At 43.1% G+C, this 23,982-nt stretch overlaps 1 protein-coding gene across 3 annotated transcripts in view; it reads left to right on the top strand.

The window, feature by feature from the left end:
• Positions 1–23,982, top strand: part of PDE4D (phosphodiesterase 4D) — a 634,082-nt gene that overhangs the window by 1,205 nt on the left and 608,895 nt on the right. Inside the window, exon 1 of one of the 3 annotated variants that reach the window (XM_053408766.1) lies at positions 10,327–10,719. The exons of 1 other annotated variant lie outside the window; for it this stretch is intronic. The gene's annotated coding sequence lies outside the window, so the exon portion shown is untranslated. Of the gene's footprint in view, positions 1–10,326; positions 10,720–23,982 lie in introns of those variants that run through there. One more of the 3 variants, XM_053408755.1, reaches the window with a different exon arrangement.

Below are 23,982 nucleotides of genomic sequence, written 5' to 3'. Positions count from 1 at the left end.
TCCAAATAGTACTTATACACATGTCAGTCTCCCCAGAGACGTGGATCTTGTATGTTGCAATACAGGAGCTCAATTACAATAACAGTAACACAATATCGGTTCTTTTACTTCAACACTGACATAATCCCAAACCAGTACCATAGATTGAAAAGGGCCTGTGCTCCTGAGAAGGGCCCTTATACCAGGAAATTTTGGGGGTGGCAGGCGCCATATTGTGCCAATTCCAGTAGGCCTGACCTTGGTTAGCCTGTTTGATAATTTGACAGTGGTCAAGATGGTTAGCAAACAGCGTTTCTGTGCAACAGCAGAAGTTAACTTTAGTGAAATGAATACCTGTCCTTGTGGTATTGTTGGGGGTGACAATTGTAGCAAGGCAGGTGTAGTGAGGGGTTGGCTCCTTCCTGGTTTTGGAGCAGGTGGGAGAGATTTCCCCCCTCCTTTCTAGTCATGCCGAGATTGGGGATGCTCACGCGGCTTTAACAGCCAATCTGAGTGGGAGCTGGCTTGTTCAGGGGCAGGGCTTTGTGGCAGACCAGAGGGAAAACTTCCAGATGTAAATAGGGTGGTGATGTGCCCTGCTTTACAGAGGACAGTCCTCTAAATGAAATAGTCATCTGTTTGAAGGCCTGCCCAGTCATAAGTTGAAAGATAAGGAAGAGCAAAGGTCTTCTGGTTGCTGATTCCTGGATATCAGACCAAGCAGATGCAAAGGTAACCTGGTTGCAGTCTTCTTCTATGCTGAGATATCTATTTAGGTTTAAATTATAGTCTTTTTCTTACTTGTTTTTATCCAGATACTCTATTAGCTTATGCCAGGCTAGGGGACCTGTGTCCATTCACATGTTGTTGGACTCCCATCATCCTTGATCAGGTTCAGGCTTCCTGGAGAGCTCAGTTGGTTAGAACATGCTGATGATAATGCCAAGGTTGCAGGTTTGATCACTGTATGAAACAGCTGCATATTCCTGCATTGCAGGGGGTTGGACTAGATGATCCTCAGAGGGTCCCTTCCAACTCTACAATTCAATATGTCGATGTGATGTTGGGAGTCCAACAATATGTGGCTTAGTGAAAACGATTTGCTCATGTGTCCTCTTTTTTGGGGTTGGGGGTGATGCACAAGTGGCCGCCCTAGAAGGGCAAGGCTAGTGAAAACCATACCATGGGGGCTCTGTGCTTTGTGCCAATAGGGCTCAGAGGGTTTTCGGGATGTATGCAAACAATGGGTGTAAAAGGAAGCTTAGTGGAGAAAAGGGCTTTCATTCCTGAGCGTCTGAAAGTGCACATAACAAGGTAGGTGCTTCTCATGCTGCAATTGCCCAGTTAATCTTTAGGCTACTGGCAGATGCTGTTTTGTTTCTAACCAGTGCAGTCGCTGCTGCGTTGTTATTTTTATAGCCCTGCTCAATTACTTTTTAACAGCAGCCTGCCACGTAGAAAATAAGCAGGTATAGCTTTTCCTAGCATGGAAATAAGTAGTGGAAAAAGCTCCAGCTGCATTGCTAACAGTTGGACAGGCTGCTGTTTAAAGCAGAGGAGCAAGACCAGTAAAAATAATGACACAAATCATTGAGGAGTGGGGGGGGGCAGGGGAGGGTCTGGCAGAAGGGAAAAGACCTCAGGAAGTGATTGAAGAGAAAGTTCAACCATGTTGCAGGTATGCAGGGAGTGCTTTAAACCACCTTAGAGTGGAGACCTTTGCAAACTTTTTAGGACACCAGGACCATTGGGGAAAAAAGAGCATAGTTAAGATTGTGCTGTAAGGATGCCCGGCCCATCTCTGTAATGCTGTCCCACTTTTGCCTTGTAGTGGGGACCCTGCGAAGTCACCTTTGTGATAAAAACCCTGGATGAGATGCAGTGCAGAACCACAGTCGCAATTCTGATTCCTCAATGTTCAAGGGTACTGTATTTTTCTGTGTATAAGACGATATTTTTTCCATAGAATTAATAGGCAAAAATTATGGGTCGTCTTATACATGGATAGCAGAGAGGGGACGGGAGATTGGTAGCAGCAGCCAGCAGGAGATTGGCAACGGCGATCGGGCGTGTGATTGGTTGCTGCGGCAAGGCCTACTGCTGATTGGCTGCGGAAAATGGACGTCGATTTATGGCAGTGGCGAGGCATGCGTGCAATCGGCTGTGGTTGCGGCGAGTGGGCAGGTGGACTTTTGGTGGTGAATGTGCAGATGATTGGTGGCTGCGGCGATGCCTGCAATTTGCAGTGGTGGGCAGGCTGTAGAGCGATTGGCGACAGTGACCCCCCCCAAAAGGCTCAACAACTCTGGGCAATCTCCACCCCCGCAAAAAGCTGAACAACTTTGGGCAATTCCCCCCCAATTTTTTTTGCGGTCCCCCAAAAATAGGGGTCGTCTTATACATGGGGGCGTGTTATACATGGAAAAATATGGTTATTCTTCAGTTGCACAAAACAGCTGGCTCTCAGTTTACATCCAACCCTTGTAGTATGTGCTAGCACCTCCAACCCACCATGGACTGGGACCTTTGCAGGATCAGACTGTCCTTGTGGTCTCAGCAGCATTAAAAAAGCACAGAGAGAAAGTTCATGCTCTGTTGGCATTTTGTGTTTCTGTTTCAGAACCGACAGCAGGCAAATCTGGATTCTTGCTTGGAAAACGAACAATCCGTATACGTGGGTCCAATCCCCAAAGCGTATCTTGTAAAGCACAGCTGGTATCCTCACTGTCGTCAGCATAAGAGCTCCCTCGGCCAGCATTTGGCACCAGACTGCTAGTCATGCGGAGGGGGAAACCTCTCTGGTGCTTCCTTGTGCTCTCAGCGCAAATCCCTACTCACCATTGCATTTCTGTTGTAGTATTCAGATTCTTCTGCATTTGACATTACTCTAGCCTTCATCAACCTGCTGCCCCGGCCATGGTGGCTGGGAATTATGGGAACTGGTGTCCAAAACGTCAGGATGGTATCAGGTTGTGTGAAGGCTGCTGAAGCCATGACATGTCTTAATTCCTCACATACTTTCCTTCCTTCTGTTTTGTGTGTGGAGAGAAGAGTTCTGGCAATCACATAAAGATCTTTTATGTCCTTCAAGCATCTGGCAAAACAGCAGGCTAAATTATTAAGCCTTCTTCACAGCTATTTAACAGCAGTGCATTTCTGCTTCAAGTCCTTTAATGTGGAATTTTTTCTTACAGACACTGTGGGGAAACATTTCGGAAACATTTCCAAGCTTGTCATATATTCAAGAATATCCAATATTTAAACTTGAACGTATTTTGCATAGGGGAAATTAGTGGACTTCAAATGATTCCTGTGTGGTGCTGGATCGTATATGCAATTCTGGGCTGATCTGTGGGCTAATTGTGTAAACCTCTGATGTATTGCCTTCCTGCTGTATCAAATGGACATAAAATTAATTACAATTGAATATTTTGAGACCTTGTATGGCAAACTCAGCAGAAATACAAGGCTAGCATCTGATGGATACTGAGGGATCTGTCTATTTCAGTTTCACATCTACTCGGTCATAGGTCTGTTCCACATTGGGTTTTATTGTGTGTGTTTTTTTTAAGTATGGAAAATTCATACTTAAATTCTCCTAAAAATAAGCTTTCTTATTGTAATTGAATTTTGTGATGCAGTTTCAGAGAAGTGTGTAATCCAATTTATAGCTGCATTCTGATCTGCATATAAGTCACAGGTTGGTGAATTAATAAGGTTTAAAATGCAGCTGGAACAAATTTCTGATTTGTCCCTACAAATGTTTAGAAAAGCTCATGCCACAATATGTGTGTCTGCAGCACACCACAGCAGGCAGTGTATGAATCTGTCTTATGATAGGCCAGAGCGTTTGCCCATGTACACTAGTACTGTCCACTCAGGCTGGCAGCGACTTGCCGGATCTTTCCCAGTCCAACACCTGAGCATTGTTCCTTCAAAACATGTGCTCTGCCGTCCAATTTATTGTGGGTTTTTTTTTTGGGGGGGAGTGTGTGTGTATGTCTGTATGTCAGCCTTAACAGGGACACATCTCTAACTTTCTAAATCATTCAACTATGTGAGTGGAAGCTCCTCATCAGGGTCTTTCGTGCCTCTATGCTAGAGTCATTTTTAAACATATTCCCAGATGATTGTGTTAGATACTTTTTTATTGATTTTCACAAACAAAACAAAATTAAATAAACTTTTACATTCAACCTTTTTTGTCTTCTTATTTACCCTGCGCATTTTTGCGCCCGGACGTCCCTCTTTCCCTGCTTCAGTTTTCCCAATTTACATCCATTCCTGCAGATTCTTAATTACATTCTATATACATCACAAGATTTATGTTGGCCCTGCTACAGTTTTTAAACTTCTACAGTTATTTTGTATGTACACAACAAATTTACTCCACTCTTCCTCAAACTTTGTCACTTTTTGTTCTTGAATTTTATAGCTCATTTTTGCCAATTCAACATACTCTAATAATTTCGTCTGCCACTCAATTAGGGTTGGTAACTCTTGGGATTTCCACTTTTGGGCCACAAGAATCCTTGCGGCAGTCGTGGTATACAAGAATAATTTACAGTCTTCTTTTCTCACTTCATTTCCTATTATCCCTAATAAGAAAGCCTCTGGTTTCTTTGGGAATGTATATTTGAAAAGTTCAAATTGTGACCTGTTCACTGTTAAATCGCCCCATGCTTCTTGGAAAACACCTAAAGCCTTTGTGGGGAACCTGTGGCTCTCCAGGCATTGCTGAACTAACAACAACTTTATTATTTATACCCTGTCCATCTGGCTAGGTTGTCCCAGCCACTCTAAGATGTCCATCTTCCCTGGCCACTGGCCATGCTTGCTGAGGCTGCTGGGAGTTGTAGTCCAGCAACACTGAGAAAAAAAATAGGCATCTCCCCGCCACACACCAAAAAAGCTTTCCTGGATGCAAACTGATAGTGATTTAACAATCCCCAGGTAATGGGGACAGTTTGACTATACAGTGGTACCTCAGGTTAAGTACTTAATTCGTTCCGGAGGTCCGTTCTTAACCTGAAACTGTTCTTAACCTGAAGCACCACTTTAGCTAATGGGGCCTCCCGCTGCTGCCGCGCTGCCGGAGCACGATTTCTGTTCTCATCCTGAAGCAAAGTTCTTAACCTGAAGCACTATTTCTGGGTTAGCGGAGTCTGTAACCTGAAGCATATGTAACCTGAAGCATATGTAACCTGAGGTACCACTGTACATGTATTAGGTCACATCCACACCATATGCTTAAATCACATTTATACCCATCACGGCTCCCCCCAAAGAATCCTGGGAACTGTAGTTTACCCATTACAGTGCTTTGATCAGAACCAGGCGCTGCCTTCACTGATGGGAACAGACCCACACTCCCTGACATAGTGCATGTTTGCAATCCCGACATTCCCCCCGGACAAGAGTCTCTTGTGAGTGATGACGCCATGCCTCATCTTTAATGGCTTGGTGGGAAGGTCAGGGAACCTTACTGGGACATATTTGATAATTTCACCCTGAACTGCAATTCCTCAGCTCTGCGTCTGCTGCTGAATCTGTACTGTTACCTGCCTGAATAAAGATCTCTTTCTTACTTAAGAGCAAGAGCTTCAGTTTGTTTAAAAGCCTTCTGTGTTTAAAAGTTAAAAAAGATAAATTTAACTTAGCAATCTTACCAAGGAGTTCCCTCTGTCCGCAGTTTGCTGGCCAGATCCACATCTCTCATGGAGAACCTGCCGGCTAGCCTGAAGAACAGCCCCACCTGGGACAAAGTTGTTGAGTTGCCAAGATCAATTGGGAGCAGCCCGCTTGGAAGAAAGGAGGGTCGTGCTATATTTTCCCTTCTGTTTTCCTGGAATAGATGCTAAACTAACTGGCCTATAATTTCATGGTTCCCCCTGGATCTCTTACCAATAATTATTTCAGTACTATCATTTAGTGTTTAAGATGCTTCCTGCTTGGATGATTGGAAAGGAAATAAAAACCAATGAAACGCAATAAATCTATTTTTGCTACAGTATCAGCCCCTCCTCCCCAAAGCCCTCCATTTTGCCTATTGTGAAGCATGCTGGTAACATTTTGTCTTGTACACTTCCTGGGGATGATGATGATGATGATGATTATTATTTTAAAGGTGCATACACACCTTTGCAGTGTGTGCATGCCTAGAATGGGGAAAAAGTGGGAGAGAGGTTCAATCTCCCACATCATGAATACATTCTGTCAACTTGTGTGGATGGCAAGTGGAGGAATAGCCATTAATATTAAGACTGAAAAATGTGTGGAGGTTAATGTGCCAATTGCACCCACAGGAAAATTGAATCTGTGTGGCCCATCTACTGTATGAAGTCCCCATCTGGAAGCACCCTAAATTAACAAAGGGCATTGTTAAGTAAGACTCAACTGCCAGTTCATTCGGTTTCTACACGTTGAATGTTGTGTGAGGGAATCATCTCTTCCTTTGCCTCAGGCAGCAAAATGTCTTGGGCTGGTCCTGCTAAAATGTGTAAAATTGGGGCTGCACCTATTTTCATGTTTAGTTGGAAGTAACTCCCAATAAGATCCATGTCACTTAGTAGAACAGTAAGGTGAATTGATGTTGACATTGGAAGATACAGATTCTCAGCTTCTAAAGAGTTGGGTGTTTGACATGGGAAAGGATGAGACAGAGGGATGATTCATACAATTTAACTGACATATTTCAAAGATGGTTTAAGTTCTCATAATGTCTTTGTACCTGATGAAAACTGAACCTGGAGATTCAGATTCACCATGTAATGTGGCCCCTTGATCATTGTATAGAGTAGCATCTTCCTGTTGCCTGGTGGGCAACTTAGGGAAATTCATTTTCCATCCACTATACTTTGGCAATGCTTGGTAGACCAATTAAGTTTCTCACAATCTGGAACCGAGTACAGCATATGTTTCCGCTGTTTGTACTGCTGGAGAATAACTACACTTCAAGATACATCACAATCTTTATTGGTGATCTACATAGGAAGTTATCAGACCATTGGATCAACTAGTGGTTTGTTTCTTTGTTTTTGCCAGCACTGACCAGTAATGACTCTTCAGGGTTTCAGACAGGAGTTTATCCCATCTCTACCTGGAGATGTCAAGGATTGAACTTGGTACTTTATGCATGCAGAGTATGTGCTGTTCTACTTATATTTCAGGCTGTTCATCCTGCCCCTGTCTCCCTGCATTGAGCAAATTTTAACTTATAGGGATGTGGAGAGATACAGAGTCTGTGATGTTCAAACCCCTATAGTTAATCAGGATCTCCTGTACCCAGATGTTCACAACAGATTAGTCTCTCTAATGGAAGTGTGCATCCTCTAATCATCCAGATTACAGGCATGACTCAAACAGAAGCAAGAAGAGTGTGCTATAGGAAAGGTGCCTGTAGGACAAGGAATTAATTTAACAAGGGAGCCCAGATGGCTCAAACAGTGTGCTACAGAAGGGCAGAGATTTCTGGAAATGCAAAAGATGAAAAACTGCTAATCTATAGGTAACTGGGCAGCCAGAAGATATGGACATTATAAGTTTATTTTAAAAGCCTGTGTTTGCAAAGATGTAAGCATGCCTTCAAAATCAAACAGTGGTGGCTTGGGAGGTGGCCCAACTGGCTTTTCTGCAGCTTTCACAAGGAACATTTGTCCACAAGCAAGGCTGTTGTACGTCGTTGCTTCTCTGAAAGGTTATGATTCTAAGCTATTTGTGCCAATGCTAACATTCCTTTTATGTCAGTAGAATGCCACGTTTTTGAAACATTGCCCTGATGTAGATGTTGGGATATTCCATCCTTCCTGTCTCGTTTGGTGCCAGGGCAGTGAGTTATAGATGGCATTTGTACAAGCGGATCATTTGTGGGGCTTGGGTGAAATTGGATCTGTATTGACTGAACATCTAATATTGAGCTTTGAGACTTTTTTTTTTTGGTACAAGTTGAAGGTTGGGAGAAACATATGACCAGGGCTTTTTTCAGCCAGAACTTCCAGCACCTCTCAGGTGGGTGCCATTGCCATTATAAGAGAACAAGGGAGGCATTCATGGTGACTTCTGGCACCTCTTTTTGTAGAAAAATAGCACTGCATATGACTGACTCCTGCTCTACAGGGAGTCCTCCTCTGAGAAAACTAACATGTCAGGAGGAAGGCTAAGTAAAAACGTTTCATAAGTGCAGGGAGTTCTATAATAATTCAGACCCTCCCAGAAGACACTGATTATCTGGATCCACATCAGTCCAATTTCAGTTTCTGATTTGGCATTAACCTGCTTTGGGTTGGTCACGCTGATAGATGGCTCCCACTGGGAGGACAGTGGGGTGAAGAAGCCTACTGATTCCTGGACCTCTGAGAAGCTTTTAAAACCATCAAACATGATCTGGGGAACTTGTCTATGGTGGTGCTTTAGTTGCTGCTGCATTGCTTTTTAGATATTTGTCATTTTATTGGTCCTCTTAAGCCACCTTGAACTTTGTAGGAATGGCGGAGTATCTTTTTCTTAAGCAAAATGGGAAACAGTTAAGCTGAGCAGTTTCCACATCTGTAATCTGAAGTGGATAAGTAGCTTTACCACAGGGACGGGAAAACTTGTGGGCCTCCAGATATTGTTGGACTCCATCAGCCCCAGCTAGCATGATCAATGGTTAGGGATGACGGGAGTTGCTGTTCAGCATCATTTGGAAGGCTGCTGGTTCTCCATTCTTGCTTTACCACACCAGGCACCATTTTAGTAGGCTGGCTTGGGTATCCTGCTCTTCTGTGTTTAAAATGAATGGTGATTTGGTGGAGTAGAAGAAGAGAAAGGCAGCACGGGAAATGGAACCTACATAAGAGAATGAGTGTTGTCAGGATAGGAACTGGGCTCTCCAAGGCCACATTGCACTTGTTCCTACATGCTCAGTTCTTGTCTAGGCTGAATTTAATTGAGCTTGCCATGAATTTACCCCAGAACCTGTCATCACTGCAAAGATACAGTCTTGGGATATGCAGACATTACTGGTCATTCTCAGCTTTGGTCTGCCTGACCTTCTCTCTGCAACTGTTGGCTACTTATGTTTTTGCTTCCTTTGTGATTTCCCCTCTCTTCCATTTCTTGTACATGGCTTTCTAAAATCTCAGTTCATCTGTAAGTTTCTTATGCAACCACAAAAGTTTCTTTAGATGCCCCCCACTTGTTGGAATGGTCTGCCTTTGGGACTTCATTATTTAACCTTTAAGAAACACCCATCCATATTGGACTTTCTTCTCTTTGAGTATTTCTGACCATGGGATCTCGCCCAATAGTTCTTCAGCTTTTTGAAGAATAGTTCTTCAGCCTTCTTAAAGTCCAGATTACTCTTCCTTACCTTTGTATCATGATGCCCAAGAGCACACAGTCACTTCCTCCCATGGTTCACAGTACTTCCACTTCCACTTGAGGGGCATGGGTGGTGCTGTGGTCTAAACCACTGAGCCTCTTGGGCTTGTCAATCAGAAGATCGGTGGTTTGACTCCCCGCAACGGGGTGACAAAAGCACGCCACTGCAAGTAGATAAATAGGTACTGCTGCAATGGGAAGGAAAACAGTGTTTCTATGCACTCTGGTTTCTGTCATGGTGTTCAGAAGCAGTTTAGTCATACTGGCCACATGACTCAGACAGCTGTTTGTGGACAAACGCCGGCTCCCTTGACCTGAAAGTGAGATGAGCACCACAACCCCATAGTTGCCTTTGACTGGACTTAACCTTGACTGGCCTTAATCTTACCTTTTACCCTTACTTCATCAATCAGTTGCCCCCTTTTGGGGAGGACCAGGTCTAAGATAGATGACCTTCTTGTTGCTTCTTCCACTTTCTGGGAAATGAAATTGTCACTGAGGCGCTGGAGGAATTTGTTGGAATTTACATTTTTGGCAGAGTTTGAGTTCCAACAGATATTGGGGTAGTGGAAGCCTCCCATAACTACTATATCTCTCATTTTTTGAATATTTGGTAATCTGCCGTAGGAAGGCATCATCAAGGTTGAGCCAGAGCCTTCTGTGCAAATTAAAAATTAAACCACCCTCCTCTTCACAGAATTTAGATTTGACCATCTTCTTCCTGGAAACAAGGGTGCTGAGAAGAGCAGTTAAAAGAATGTGATATTTGTGTGTGTGTGCCTGTTTTAAAATGGCCAGCAGTACGGCAATTCAGCAAAAAATGGATGCTTTGGCTGTTTCTTCTGTAACAGCATACAAAAATGGAGAGCTGGATATTTGTGGTGGGCTGGAGGAAGGTGAGGGGAGAACAGTACTGCTATGATCCTTCCTTGCACATGTGATTCAAATTAAATCCAGAGCTCAGATTTCCAGCTGTTTTGTTACATGGAAGCAGATCACCTGTTACTCTGTTTTAAAAAGAGAGGGAGAATGGGAGAGACTGCTTCCCTCCCCCTCCAGACTCCTGTCACAGAAAGCAATTCCACCCTAAGCAGCTTAGCGTGTGGGATATCGTCTCTTTTTTATTGTTCTGTTGCAGTGCTTTCTGCCCTTCAGAGCCAGTTAGACTTGTTAGGGAGAAGCCAACCTATTGGCTGATTAAACGAGCTCTGTTTCATAAATTATAGTTTGGCATGCACTAGCACGCGTCTTGGGGCTGCCGTAATCCCAGGGGCCCGTCTGTTCCTGACTCCATGCCTGTCGGTTCTGCATCGTACATGATGTTGCACTGGAATTTCCTGTTGTAAGAAAAGCTGGCTGTTGCATCTCCAGGACGACTCTGTGAGTAACTCTGATTTCTTAAACCCTTGCGTTAATTGCACACTTTAAGCAAGAGCTCCTGTAATTGGGCAATGCCACATTAGCATAAGGGACAACTTTAGTGGCTGAGGGACTGCGTTGCCTCTGAATTAACTTTGCGCTTCTCAGTCCCTAGAGAGTTAAGTCTATCTACTATGTGCAGTTGAACTGCAATCCACGGCTGTATTTATTTTGGAAATGGTGCTGTGTTTGATTCTATGTCTGTGCTCTCTTTCACTTATTAGAAAGGGATGAGATTGCAATATTTGTGACTTTTCCATGCAGATGCTGCTTTGGATCGAAGACACATAAAGTATGTGTTAGGAAGGAACTGTATTTCCTTTTTCTGTATGAGTGCTCAATGAGATTACTGTGGAGAGGGCTTCAGACACCGAATGATTTTTTAAAAGCCACAATAAACACCCCCTCCCAAGTTTCTTCTTTTAAATATATAGTCTTTACCAGAGCATGGCGAAGCCTTAAGCAACTTTTTTTTATTGAAACGCTACTTTGTGCTCACCCCTTTTTATAGAAAACTAAATGCCACGAGCACTTCAGAATTTGAGCTGCAATTTTATGTGCTCTTCCTTGTGGCTAAGTTCTGTTGAACTTACTTCTGAGGAGCAGACTGCAAGGCTTTTAGATACAGTGGTACCTCGGGTTACAGACGCTTCAGGTTACAGACTCCGCTAACCCAGAAATAGTACTTCGGGTTAAGAATTTTGCTTCAGGATGAGAACAGAAATTGCGTGGCTGTGGCGGCCCCATTAGCTAAAGTGGTACTTCAGGTTAAGAACAGTTTCAAGTTAAGAACGGACCTCCAGAAGGAATTAAGTTCTTAACCCGAGGTACCACTGTAGAACCAATTATTTCATTGTAAACCCACAGGTGAGGCCATGCCTCTTAACTTCTGTATGACACCTAGTATAGTGATCAGCCTGATTATAAGTAATAAATTAAGAGGAGGAACTTAAAATAATAATTAAAAACTATGGAAACTGCTGCTTGGGATTTTCAGTATATGTCTGAAGTCGCAATCATATTTACTAGGTAGTAAGTCTAACAGAATACAATGGGGCTCACTTCTTTATAAACCATGCTTAAGGGTGTCCTGCACTTTAATGAAAGCATCCCATAGATTCCTGTATTGGCTTTGGAATATTGCCAGGTGCTGCAGAGATTTTAAGACACTGCAGCAGGCATTTGGCTTCCCTTCCAAACAGTAGAACAGAAAGTGGTCTGGGATTGTTGTTTTTTGTTGTTGTTGGCTAGGCATGGACAAACTGGGCAATTTCAGTCTCTAAGGTATTTGGAGGCTGCCTCTTGGTTCATGTGTTCATTCGAGAAGTGCAAACCTGGTAGTTTTTCATTAAAATGCAAACAAAATCAATTTTGTCCTCCATCTCTACTTGTGGCAAATATAGTTGGGCTATGCTATTATTGCAGTTATTATTTTACGGAATTTTGTATGGAAACCACCAGTGTGTCATGTTCTCACAGCCATTACTGTCCAAGAGAAACCAATATTCATAATGCTTTCTAGGAATTTTTAAAACAGGGAAAGTGTCTGTGTTGCAACTGTGGAACTTTCTTTTAGCATAGATTAGAGTCCGGGCAGTTTCTTGATTAGTGATTCTCTCCCTTTCCACAAACACCTCCCCCAGTGCATTGGTGGAACAGAAAATGTAGCCTGCAACTTGAATTCCTGTGTTCCCAGGTTAGCAGATATATCTACTTCAGTCCTTCTGCTTTGATGACTGTAAATGGTTGAAAAAGTTTTAGTTCTCTCTCTGCATTTTAAAAGTCCGTAATCGAGTAAGATTTGTGCTAAATGTTTTTGACCCTTCGGATGAACTTCATTTCCTGGTTTGATGCGTTGCTTGCATTGCTTTGTATTTCCTTTGCACATTTTTTTCTGTCCAAAATGTTACATTTAATCCTCCGCTTCCAAGGAACAGATGCAAGGGGCAGTTTTCAGCACGAATGTATCAGAAGGGGAGGGAGAGCGCGGCAGACGTAACCTAGTTTTTATTAGATGGGTTACAATATATACAAACTATTCTGCATGCCTTCAAGATAGCTAATGCAGCCGTTTATGAAGCTACGCCTGTAACTCTGTCATTAGAAAGTTTGCAATGGCAGTGAAACGAGCTTTGCAGATAGATGCTATCAACATGTGCTGTGAATCAGCCAAGCCTGCACCATGATTGATGCTTTTAGGGCTTATCTAGATCATTGGATCATAGCATGGTGCCTTTTGCATTGGATCATAGCATGGTGCCTTTTGCATTTTACCCTTTCTAGGAAATTTATTTATTTATTGAATTTCTGTCCCGCTCTTTCTCCCAAAGGAGCCCAGTGTAGCAAACTGGTGGAAAATGCTACTCAAAACAGGTTTAGAACATTTAAAAGAATTTTTAAAAATCCGAAAACATTTAAAGGCATTAAGAACACCTAAAAGCATGTCAAATAATTGCATCACAGTTAATAAATTTAAGATAGCCGGGAACAGTCTCTTTCAGCCACCTAAATACCTAGGTGAACAGGAATGTTTCTTCCTAAAAATTAGTGAGGGAAACAGACCTGTCCCACCAGGGAGGACATTCCACAAACAGGGAACCATCCCTGAGAAAGTCCTGTCACCTGTCAGTGCAACCCAGGCAGCGGCACCCTGCCCAGAACAGGTTGTTCACTTAATTCCCTCCAGCCAGGGCACCTCCATCATATCAAGATTCAGCCTTATTGGCTATATCCAATCCTTCACTGCTTCCAGACATTGGCCCAACACCTGCACAGTCTCTCCTGAGTCAGATGGAATGGAGAGATAGAGCTGTGTGTCATCAGTATATTGACAACCTGGCTTCCCCCAAAAAGTCTTGGGCAGTGCTGGACAACACCATGCTCCAGATCCCTGGACGACAGCTCCCAGCAGTTTCACATAGATGTTGAATAGCACAGGAGACAGAACGGGTGCCTGTGGGACCCCCACAACTCAAAAACCACATGTTTGAGCAATATTCACCTAGTGCTGTTTTCTAGTAATGACCTCATAGGTTGGAGCAGAGCCACCACAATACAGTGCCTTCAACTTCCCCAGTTGCTATCCTGATTAGACACCTGCAAATAGAACCAGATAAAGCAATGAATATATCTTTGTTTCCCAGAGTTTCTTAGGAAAGAGGGATTGGTTGTTAAATCACTGTGAGAATTGTCAGGCACCTCCTGACAACTTTCAGGGCCCTTAAGAAACTAAACTGCCCCAGATTTTTTGGGGGGAAGCCATGGCTGCTTAAAGTAGAATAATGCTGCTTTAGAAGAAAAAACTGGCCCCATAAAGCTCTGTTGGAGCTTCCAAATGTTCAAAGAAGGGAGGAATGCAAAACCACGCTTTGGTTCATTCATGGTATCCCTTTCATGATTTGAACTTTTTTGCATTCATAGCTATGGGTTTGGCTATGTACTGTGTATCCACATCTGGACTGCCAACTGCAGAGGCCTTTTGGGATACTAGACTAGATAATTGGGCTTGGATAAATGAGATTCTTTTTAAAAAGCAGCTCTAGTGTCTCTCTTCAAGGCAAAGTAGAAAATCTAATGCTTTTTCCATCATTAGCATGTTTAGGGTCATGTTCGCAGCACTTATAAACATTGGCAATGTGGATTATGAGTGTGACACTTTACTGGTTAGAAAATAGATACTCGGACAGAGACTGTTTTGGAAAGTTTTTGCAGGGAATGTTTCTGGTCACACAGACACTGAAATCTATTTTTCATTGCTACAGTGCTTCCTATTCAATCTGTTGAACCATTTTGCAACCTCTTCCCCAAGCAGATACTGCTAGCCTGTTGCAGAAACAATTCTTGATTACAGAGGCGGAGCTAGCTTAAGGTTACCAGACTTTTTTTTCAAAGAATCAGGGGACACTTTTTTTTTTGAATAGAGAAAAAAAAAGTTATTTAAAAAAGTTACTATTATTTTTTTTTTAAGGTAATATCTTCTCTTCTGTGGTCTCCTCTGTCACACAGCCTTCCTTTGGGCCCTGGCCTGCTCTCTTGGAGCACTAGCCACCGGGGAGTAGGCTCAGGTCAGGCCACTTTTCCTTGCCCTCCCGGTGCTCTCCTACCTCCCCTCATAGGTGGCAGCGGCGCAGCGCGGCAAGGTCAGGGCTCCCCTCTTTTTTCTCCTTCTTCTTCCTTCCTTCCTTCCTTCTCCTTCTCCTTCTTCCTGCGTTGGCTCCAGGGTTCTCCTGGCCCCAGAGCGCCACTGGGCAGTCGGCTGGGTGGCCAGGTGCTCTTGCTCCCAGCTCGATTTGGGTCATGGGGCGGGGGTCAACGGTTCCCCCAGTTAATGTGCCGGGCGTCCCCGGTTCCCTCTTGGCAATGGCAGTGGAAGTCTAAGCAGCCCGGAGCCAGCCTGGTGGCGTGGCTGGCTCTGGCTGGCTTCAGGAGTTGCCTTCTGCCGTAGCGCCGCCATTTTGCCTCGTGCCGTTGAACCAATCACACAAGATTCATTCCCTACTAATAAATATACAACACTTAAAAGATAAATCTGGGGACGTTAAATGAAATCCAGGGACATTCTGGGGACAGATTTTGTCCGGGAACAGATTTTTAAATCCAGGGGCTCTCCCTGGGAAACGAGGTGCACCGGCATCCGGAGCGGTGCACATGCTGTCCACCTGTGCGGTGGGGCTAGCTACCTGTGGGGGTGAGGCAAGCCTCCTAAGGGGACACCTCCCATGGTAAGCATCCCGGGGGGTGGCACGGCGATGTCACCCCCCTCAGGGATGACACCTGGGGAGGGCAGCACCTACTGCACCCCCTTTCTCCACCAGTGCTTGTTTAAACAGGTATAGGAATAAATTATACTTTTGGGGGGTATGCAGTCAATGGAAGTTTGCTTCTTGGACTTTGTGGTCTCAAATGGGGATCCTGGGCATTGCTCTGGATCAGGCTTCCTCAACCTCGACCCTCCAGATGTTTTGAGACTACAATTCCCATCATCCCTGACCAGTGGTCCTGCTAGCTAGGGATCATGGGAGTTGTAGGCTACCGAAGCTGGTTTTAACCAGCAATCAGTACTTTATTTTTACTGTTTTTGTTGCTCAGATATATTTCTGTTGAGTCAATAGAATGCACTGCTGTTTCCACTTTGATTAATTTACCTAAAACATTTTTTTATTAAAAAATAAAATAAAGCATTTTAATTCTACTCTTTGGCTGAAAAAGACTTCCAGAGTGGCTTACAGATGACCAGATAGTTCCTGGCATCAGCCTTGCCATCTAAAAGGCCCAACACAAAAGGAAAAGGGGACTGAAAGTTTCTCTATTTGATATCTGATCTGGAAGTTTTATTAAGCTGGAGGGTTGTTTATAAATGTATTACAAACTCATAGTGCGGGTAAAGCAAAATCCTATGAAATACTATCCTGTAAACCAACACTTGGTTTGAAATAAAGGCTTGAGGTATGTATATCTGCCTTAAGAGTTTCCACTTAGGCCTGCTTTTTATCTGGAGAAAATTCAGCGTCATTTGCTTCAAATGAGCTCAGCGATCTCTTTCTCTTGAATCCTCTTTCATCTCTTTGCAGCTTAACGCTTTCTTTGAAAAATACACACACACACACACACACACACACACACACATTAATCACAAATGTATCTGCTTTTTTGTTTATCTCTTTCTGCTTTGGGGAGTATACTTTCTCAGGACAGTCTCTGCTCTGCCAGAAAAATAGCTGGCTGTATTTTCCCTGCTTTGATATAAACAATTTATTGTATAAAGAAAATGTTTTGTCATATTTCATGATATAGTGCTATTAAAGCTATTTCTGGATCCATCCAAAGCCGTCTTGGAGAAACACAAGGCTCTTGTTTTGAAACTTTCACGTTGGCTGCAATTAGGTACCCCATGCTATGATGAAGACAGCCATTGTGGTAGTGGTGCTAGTGTGGTGACATCAGTCTGGGTTTCAATCCTCACTTAGCCACAAAGCTCATTGCATGACTCTGAGGTATCATAATCTCTCAGCCTCACAGGATAATTGTGAGGATAAAATGACGGGGAGGTGGTAGAGGGAGACCTTTGTTGTTGTTTCCCATCTCCTTGGAAGAAGGGCAGGGATAAAAATGTAATAAACAATACCACAATGTAAGCAACTATCAGTGATTAATTTCCAACACACCACAGCTCAGACGTACTAGAAGCCACTGAAAGAATTACCTCCTTCACACATAACACTAAGCCAAACCCATGGCTTAGTGTGAAAGAACAAGTGGGCTGGTGCACACCAAGAAAATCGTGGCTGATTTGCTCCTCCCACTCAATTCTGCTATGGTGCTACCAGGAGATGAGCCATGATTTGGCTCAGTATTGCATCAGAACCTGGGCTCATGGGTTATCTCCCAAAGCCCCAAGTGGCTTTGGCCTTGTATACCTGAAGGCGTGTCACCGCATCGTTCAGCCCAGACACTGAGGTCCAGCTCTGAGGGCCTTCTGGTAGTTCCCTTGCTTCGAGAAGTGAAGTTACAGGTGTGAGAGGAGCTCAGCAGGCACACCAAGCCATTGTTTGGTTTTGTGTTACCTGCAGGCCAGGCCACTGTGTGTTGCAGTGCTTTGAATGCTAGAAATGTACAACATGGATGCTGTTTTCCCACAGGTTTTGTGGAAGCCTTTGCACAAATAACTATATGCATGAGGGCTTCTAGGCTACAGTGCTATATTTGCACATGCAGGATCAGGGATGAGGCTGATCAGTGTGGCTGTGCTCATTGATCACATATTGATAAACTTGGGAGCTGTAATTCTATAATATTTCCCGTTATCAGTTCTAGTTGTATAATAATAGTGCTGAGATAGAAAAGTGTTCCCTGTTAAAAGTCCTGCAGGTGGACTGGTATCTAGTGGGGTCAGATTTGGGTCTGTGTTGGCCAGTTCAGATTTCCTCTCTGTCAAATTTCCTTTCTATGATTCTGTGTTTTGGATTGCTTTTTCTGCCATGCTACTTCACTGAGGAAATTATGAACTTGATGCAGTGCGAAAAAACCATTGAGGGATTTTGTCACTCACAATCTCTTTGGTGGTGCCATACCTTGCAAATACAGTTTTGCATTGTTTGATTACTGATTTAATTGTAGTGTCCTCAGGCTAACGTACTAATCAACTAGTCTAATCAACTAGTTTTTTTCTTAAAAATTCAAGTAAGCCTGTTTTCTGGCTTCTGCCAAGACCCGTTTTAGAATTTAATGGTTCTCTTTTTATTTTTAAATTTTGAAGCTATGACCATGTTTGATATAGAACTATCTCTTGTGTCTGTTTGCAGGTTTAACATTAACCATGAATTAATTAATTAACACATGGTAACCTTCATTAAGAAAATTATGCAATTTGCCATGGTTACAGTCACTTCTAGAAAAGCCCAGATAAATCCTTTCAATTGATACTCAGGAGGAAAGGACCATGGGATTTTGGAAATTGACCTTTTGAACTTTGCTGTCTTGTTAAACTTAAATTGTTTTCAAACCAAAAAATTAATACCCAGTGCAAAGTGTACATATGTCACTTAGAGCTAGTAGTCTCATGCCAAGTAGGTGGGCACCTTGTTGGCAGAGAAAAGTTCCCATGCAGCAAATACTATGTTATTCTAAAATGTACATGGTTATTTATGTAATTTACCTAAATTATGAATTTAACATGTTTAAAGATGTAATTCTTTCCACTCAATTTCAATGCAAAGGCCATTCAGGAAATGCATTTTAAGTAGGAAAGCTCCCATAATCAGTTACGTATCATTTGCTAACTGAACACACACACCAGTGAATACTCATCATCAGTATTCACTGGTTTGATTTCCGTTCCAGACATGGGAAGAGTAAGTGAACACCATCAATTTCCATTTCTGTTTCTGTTTTTGTTTTTATGCAGAAGCTATATAAGAAGCAGATAGTTCTATACAAGTCAGTCACTAAATGATTTGAGATTCCCAAGAGAAAGAAATATATTCTGCACACTCTTGTTAATGTGAAATACACCTGTACCAAGAACCTGAATTAACTAAGCCCACTGAAGGACATGGAAGCCTAAACTGTATGTATTCACTTTTTTAAAAAGATACAGTGACGCTTAGGGTATTTAATCCTTTCATCTCCCCCTCCCTGAACAAAATGCCATGCACGATGTATTAACTTAGCTTGGGCTGATACTTGAACATCTGTGCTTCGTTTTGACAGATGGCTCATCCTCTAATGTCCCAGACCAAAAGCACAGTGTGCTGTCATTGGTCATTGTGTGTGTTTTAAAAACCTGGCTCAGCTCCAGCCTATTGGTGTATGACATTTGTAGCTGTGTCCTGCCCTGTGCCTGGAGATGTATAATGGAAGCTATCATATGGTCAGATCTTATCCGGGTCTAATTAGGGCAAATGGTTGTAATTTATTGCCCTGGCTATTTACAGATGACATTTTACATAATGGTTATATGGCTGTCGCTTGCAACAACCCATGTAATGTATTGCAATAACAGTTACTTGGGAGCAGTACTGTAACAGTCAGGGAATGATGTCTTAACAATAATCCCTAACTGAGGTTGATGCTGTATAAAGAAAAATAGGTTCTTCATACAGTTGAAAATGCTTGTAAATTGTACTAACTTCCATCCATAACCAGTGTTAGGAGTGAGCTGGATATTGTTTTTTAGATAGAGCTCAATTGTTGCTATTATTACTTTAGAAAGTAAGAATTTTCTATCCCCAAGAGTAAATCTCTTCTTGAAAACATCCAGATTTTAAGTTCCTTGAAGTATTGGTCACAGAATCTGTATGCTGCATGCATTTTTACAAGATCCCTCTCTCCCATTGCAGTGTGAATAATAAGTGCAACAATCAAGTATAAATAATGGGATTTTAAAAAGCGATAAGGAAAATGACTTGGGCCCAGACTGCCTGAAAGATAACATTTCCCTATATGAACCTACCTAGGTGCTAAGATCCTCAGGTGAGCACCTTCTATCGGTCCCATCAACTTCAGAAGCAGTGGTGGTGCTGACACGAGACGGAGCCTTTTCTGTGGCTGCTCCCATATTGTGGCATTCCCTCTAAAGAGAGGTTAGATTGGCTGCCTCTTTGTTATCCTTCCACTAGCAAGCAATGACCGTCCTATTCAGACAGGCCTTTGAAACTAAGGGGCAGACATTGCAGTTTATGGGGCAGCTGTCAGGACAAACTGTGTTTTAGTTGCTGGTTCTGTATATGTTTTGATATATTTTAACTATTGCTTTTAACTAGTTTGTTTTTCTTAGTTTGCATTATGTGTTTTTAAATGCTGGAATCCCAACTTGAATTCCAACGTGGGAGAAAGGCAGGATTCAAATACATTAAATAACTAAATATTAAGGAAGATACACTGAATAAAAGATAAATAAGAACAATGGGCTGAGCCATAGGCTGTTGTTGCTGTTTTGCAGGTGTGAGTCAATTGCATACTGGCAAATTCAGGTTGGGCAACAAGAGTGGATTTGGTACTTATGTGCCACAAAGCTATTTGCACACACACACACAGGCTTTTTGTGGTAAGGAAAGTTTTGGAAAAAATTGCACTGGAAAGTGGGGAATGAAAACTGCAACATGTATAACCTTCCTGCAAACAAATCAAGATGAATGCTCTATAGCTGAGTTATCTGGAAGTGGCCTGAGTGCTCTTGTACATCACTTTTCACGGAGCTCATTTGTAAAAACAGAAATTGCAGGAATCTACATCACAGGGTTGCTGCAAGTATAAGCAAATTAAAATGAAGAGTGCAGTGTCCCTTTGTGTTCATACTAAAAAGAGAAGATGTGGTTGCCACTTGTTTTTACTAGCCCGGCTCTTATCACCTGTTTAGTTTCTGTATGCCCAGCTGCTTTTAAAAGCGCAGGAATGGAATCAATAAAATCTGGTAACTGCAAGCTCTGATGAAAAGCAGCTATGTCAGACAAAAACAGCCAGCAATCTGATGTTAAGGGTGGTCTATTAGATGATAGTCCTCCATATTAAATTGCTGTAATCATACAGTGAGAAACAGAATTACCAAAAATCTGAAAAAAATAGTAACTGAACATAGGCATAAAATAGACGTCTGCATTTGATTTGATCAAAATATATTAGTGGTTTTTATGCAGAAACATGAATTGATGGTCTTTTTATTAGCAAGGGACTCACTTAAATTGGCAGGCAAAAATGGAATGATTAAAAAGCAGAAATAAATTGGTTTCTACTTTTGGGTGGTGGTGGTGGTGGTGGTGGTGTGTGTGTGTTTGTGTGGGCTACAGTTTCCAGCCAGGCTCATTTTTAAGTCAGTGGGCTTTTTAAATGAGAGCAATGAGACCTCACCTTGAAATATTTCTGAAAATATTACCCTTTCATTCCCACTAGAGATCATCAGAGAAGGGAAAAATTGGCCTTGGCATCTTTAAACTTGGATTAGTGAGAGCATTTTTAAGGATTTGTGCTGGCTTTTTAGAACAGTGGGGAATTCTAATTTTGGGCTTAGCAGGATATTAGGATCTCAGATCAATATCGGGAGAATTTCAAAGTATTAGGAGCGAAATGTTACATAAAGGATGCAATCTGTTGAGTTTCTGGGAGCTGGCATGTTATGGTAACATATCTGCCGAGAAGCAGCCAGGGATTCCAGTGTGTGTAATCCTCTTTATACAGGAACAACGGGAAGCTACTTCATCCTGAGTCAGACTATTGGTCCTTCAAGCTTTGCGTTGTTTACTCTGGGCTCTCAAGGGTTTCAGACAAGGGTGCTTTTCCCTGTCTGAAACCTACTTGGGAGATGCCAAGGACTGAACATGGGATATATATATATTTCCAGTGCAAATGGAATAAATTTGCCGTGTTCCAGTAAGGAGACCTACTTGTGAGCAAGCAACAACACCTAGATTGGAGCTTTTCAGTTAGTTTCTCTCTACAGCTCTTATACCAAGGCGCCCCCCCATTTATTTTTTGCTATTGGGGAGCAGTCTGGAGAACAATCAGCTATGTATATATACAGTGTTGGCTCCAGAATTGAGGGGAGAGGGGCTGTTGGACAATATCTGTTTCATAGGCCTACCTCCTCACCACTGTTGCTACCTGTCAGGAGCAAGCCAGCAGTAACTCATACCATGCAAGTTGGAGTTAACTCCTTATTAGCAAAAACATGATCTGCACAGGAGTGTCAGGCCTAATGAGCATCTCATCTCATCTCCAGTAGGTCTTTCCCCCATGAATCAGTTGCTGAGACTGAAAGTCCCTGCTTCTCCACAGCCATCTAGGTCTCTTCCTCTCCAGGGCTTTTTTCAAACAGTCGGAGGCTGTGCCTGCATTCAGTCAGTCTCTCCTCTGCTCTGTTCATGCCTCTTTTGGTCCTGGGAGACAAAGGGAGAGGGGAGCTTGTCGCAGCAGGAGGGGCATCTAAATTTGGGATTATAGCATGCAGGGAGGGGTTGGGTGGTTTGATCTTTTTCTGCCAAGTCACCATCTTTCCCCAGACTCAAAGGTAACCTGTGATAGCTCAGCTGGTTAGAGCATGGTGCTGATAACTCCAAGGTTGCAGGTTTGATCCTCATATGGGACAGCTGCATATTCCTGCATTGCAGGGGTTGGACTAGATTACGGTTACCAGATTTTTTTCAAAGAATCTGGGGACACTTTTTTTTTTTGAAAAGGGCAGGGGGGAGTTGTTAAAAAAGTTACTTTTTTTAAAAAAAGTAATAGCTTCTCTTCTGTGGTCTCCTCTGTCACGTGGCCTTCCTCTTGGCCCCGGCTTGCTCTCTTGGAACGCTAGCTACTGTGGAGTAGGCTCGAGTCGGGCCTGGGCTCGGCCATGTGTCCTTGCTCTCCCAGTGCTCTCCTACCTCTCCTCAGCGGCGCAGCAAGGTCGGGGCTCCCCTCTTTTTTCTCCTTCCTCTTTCTCTCTCTCTTCCTTCTCCTTCTCATTGCTTCGGCTCCGGGGTTTTCCTGGCCCTGGAGCACCATTGGGCAGTCGGCTGGGTGGCTGGGTGCTCTCACTCCTGGCTCGATTTGGTCATGGGGGGTCAGCTGTTCCCCCAGTTGATGCACCAGGCGTCCCCAGTTCCCCCTCAGCAACGGCAGCGGCAGTCTCAGCAGCCCGGATCCAGCCTGGCTCTGGCTGGCTTCAGGAGCTGCTCGCTGCCGTGGCGCCCACCATTTTGCCTCACCAGAAGTCCCCATATGATGTGTCTTGTGCCGCTGAACCAATCAGGCAACGTTCATTCCCTACTAATAAATCCACAACACTTAAAATATAAATCCAGGGACATTAAATGAAATCCGGAGACATTCCAGGGACAGATTTTTAAATCCGGGGATTGTCCCCCGGGAAACGGGGGCATCTGGTAACCATAGACTAGATGATCTTCAAGGACCCTTCCAACTCTACAATTCTATGAGTCATGCAGCATTTACTGATGTGTGAGAGAGAACCTCATTGATGCCAATGAATGGTTTGCCTCTGGAGGACCACAGGTCCAACCTATGATCTAATTGCACCTCTAAATCAGTCATTGGGTGCAATCCAGTAACATGCTTTATCCTTCTGGTTTTAACATGACCTGATCCTATACATATTTCTTTGGGCTATGTACTCCTGCGTTCAGTGGGACTTGTCCCCACATTGTTGTAGCCTTAATTGCTCCCAGTAACGGCTAAGATCAAATGAGGTTTACCTTTGTGTTCCTAATTTCTAGCATTTTTTAAAAGTAGTATTTAAGAGTATAATTGCATTCTTAGTCTGAACAGGTTCAGTTGGGAGCTAAGGCATGGAAGTGACCTTCAGGGTACATCTATATTCTGGACTTAATTCAGTGTATCCTGTGTTGCAGGGAGATTGAGGATGATGGTTGAACTTCATCCTCTTCCTTGTGATTGAGAACCAGAAATCAACTTGCACCAGTAGGTGTTTATTTACCTCCACTGTTGAAGGCAGTATGTCCTTCAATACCAGTTGTTGGGAATCTCAAGTGGGGAGAGTGCTGTGCGTATGGGATGATGATGTGTAGACCCCAGAAATAGTCCTATTGTCTGACTGTATCTGCGTGTGTCATTATGCATTTGGAATTTGGAATCCCAGTATCACACCAAACCCTTTTCATGCCATTTGTACAACACAGTCCCTCCGCCCTTCTTGGGGGGCGGGTGGGGAAAGCATTCTTCATTGATTTTCCTTTGAAAATATGTGTGCCATTGATTTTGGGAGGAAAA

Source organism: Podarcis raffonei, chromosome 11 (assembly GCF_027172205.1).
Source record: "Podarcis raffonei isolate rPodRaf1 chromosome 11, rPodRaf1.pri, whole genome shotgun sequence".
NCBI lineage: Eukaryota > Metazoa > Chordata > Lepidosauria > Squamata > Lacertidae > Podarcis > Podarcis raffonei.
Note: the sequence above shows the minus strand (reverse complement) of the source record. Positions and strands in the feature narration are given on the sequence as shown.